The 2475-nt window shown below is 27.6% G+C and overlaps 1 long non-coding RNA gene across 1 annotated transcript; it reads left to right on the top strand.

Annotated features, from left to right (window-relative positions):
* Window positions 1-274: 274 nt before the first annotated feature.
* Window positions 275-586, top strand: LOC138403420 (uncharacterized). The gene is made up of 2 exons (XR_011237693.1): window positions 275-417; window positions 502-586. It is a non-coding gene; the product is annotated as an uncharacterized lncRNA (long non-coding RNA).
* The last annotated feature ends 1889 nt before the right edge of the window (window positions 587-2475 follow it).

Here is a 2475-nt window from a genome sequence, read left to right as displayed (position 1 = left end):
GTAGGAGTTTACTATGTCTGATAAAACATGCTGATGGTATTACAGTATCTATATAATTTATATCCAAAGACTCGGCTTGTTTGATCAACTTCATTGTTATTTGTGTTATACTTTTTAGATTACTCATTATTAAATACTGCAATCATGTTCCAACTTGTCTATCTTGTTTGGAATTTTTGTATAAAACTTGTTAAATAGAATTAAAACCCTAGGCATCATACTCTTATGTATTAAATTCAAATGGCTTCAGCATTGTTACTTGTATGCCATATAAAATTATTTTGAAAACTTGATTCCTTAAAGATGATCATATTATATTTTCACATAATAATTTAAATACAAATTAAATATTCATTCTCAGATCATCTCTCACAAGGAGCACATCGAATTTTCCTAAAAATTATTTTTGTCTTTCTGGTAAGTAAATTATTTTTCTTACATAACGATTATATTTAAAAAAATGTTTTTTCACAGAAATTCAAAATTTTGTTTTTGTTTCAGAATAATGGCAAACTTTTATTGTTTTGATGAAAACGATCGAAACTCGTGTGAAAGCATTGATCCATTTTCTCTAAATTGTGCTCAAGACGTAAATGGTATACTGGAAAAAGAAGAACAAGAGAGGTTGAGATTTATAAGTGAGCAAAAGAAAACAGAGTCACATCGAGATACTAAGAAGATAAAGAGTAAACTATCTTTGAAAAGAAAGCTTCCAAAAGTAGACCAGCAAATAACAATGTCAGATTCGTCTTTTTTTATTCGAAAAAGCAGGATGAAGCCACATCATATAATCAAAATTGAAATTCTTGAAATAAATAACAGTGATAAGGAAAATAGTGTGAATAATCAATTAAGCGTACAGTACGTAGTGACAGACAATTACGATAGCATGATGTGTGCAACGGAAGAATTAATTAATAAGATTATTCAGAAGTTAAGTGAGCCGGAATCATTGTAAGTGAGCGGAATAGATTTTAGTTGCATTATTAAATTAATCATTACTATAGGTACTAAGGAACTATTATTGTATAAATAATTGTTTTGATGATATAATAAATGATTTAAAAATTACATCTGGTTTTTTTTAACGAGTGTTTCAGATATATTTATTATTAGTTGTACAGCTGTTATATTCATTATTAAAGAAAAAAATAGGAAATATGCAGAAGGAATTAGCTTTTGGAATAAAAAAATAAAAATGACAAAGAAATTATAATAATTGAAATTTATTGTATGTTTTCATATCTTTCACCTGATACATAATATGCATTTCCTTATAACTAAATAAATACAAACAATATTATGTTCTTAGTATAATGTTATACAAGCTAAAAGTCTTATTTCGATAAACAAGTAACTAGTGACAATATTTTTAAAATATAGTACTATAATGTCCCCAGGGTAAAGTTTTATACATTTTTTTATAAATTTGTCGCTTATCATCATTTCCACTAAGAACTAGCTTGTCAATTTTTTGTGTAAACAATTTATGATTTTTAGATCGTATAACGTACATGGTGTCCCTGTAGGTTGTCTCAAGATTTAAAATATCTCTGTATTTATCAATAGTAAGTTTTTTCGTAACAGGCTTTTTAACACCTTTCGCTTTCTTAATAGTAGAATTTAAAGTGTTTACACAGTATAATTTTGCTTTTAAGCCAATAAATTCTGTGATAATATCACCACCCATCTCATCTTTAAAATAACCCGGTATTTGTTTATTCGCTTTTGGAATATGGTATATATTATTTTCATGAAAATTACTTGTGTCAAAGTACTGAATATGACATTTCAAATCTTTGTAGAAGTCTTCTGTGTAAATTAAATACAAAAGACTATCGGTATCAGTGTAACAAAGTTTAATTTTGTTTTTATATATTTTTTTCATAATAGAATAGTGAAAATTGTATAAGTGACTTTTTGCTAGTTCTAGTATAGTGAAACCCACGTAAATCGGTCGGTCTAAAATTACTCTTGTTGGTTGGAGTTGGATGGCTACAAGGCTCTCGGAAATAATTGCAAGATTTTTGAAATTAGGCGCACTTACATATTTTTCAGCACCACAGATTTTATTAGTACGATTATAATTATCTTTCCACACGCTTACTAGCTTTACGTCAACTTGTTTTCTTTTGTTTTCAATAGTTTTTCCAAAAATTGAATTATTTTGTTTTTTAAAAAAATCTCGTTCAAAATCTGATGTAGCTTTTTGTCTTAGTGATGTATTTAAAGATATATATGGCTCTAAAAATTTTTTTTGTTTAAAAGCCAATATCCTATGAACCCTTAATAATATAAGCCCGTTTTTCAAACATTCTTGCAAGTGGAGATAATGGATAACATATTTGTATTTATCATAGAGATTGGCAACCAATTTTGTGTTCTTACTATTCGACAGCATTGGAACTGCTAATTTTTCTGCTGCAAATGGCAAATCAGAATGCTCGTCATGAATATCGTGGGGATAGTGAATAT

Source organism: Maniola hyperantus, chromosome 16, assembly GCF_902806685.2.
Source record: "Maniola hyperantus chromosome 16, iAphHyp1.2, whole genome shotgun sequence".
NCBI lineage: Eukaryota > Metazoa > Arthropoda > Insecta > Lepidoptera > Nymphalidae > Maniola > Maniola hyperantus.
Note: the sequence above shows the minus strand (reverse complement) of the source record. Positions and strands in the feature narration are given on the sequence as shown.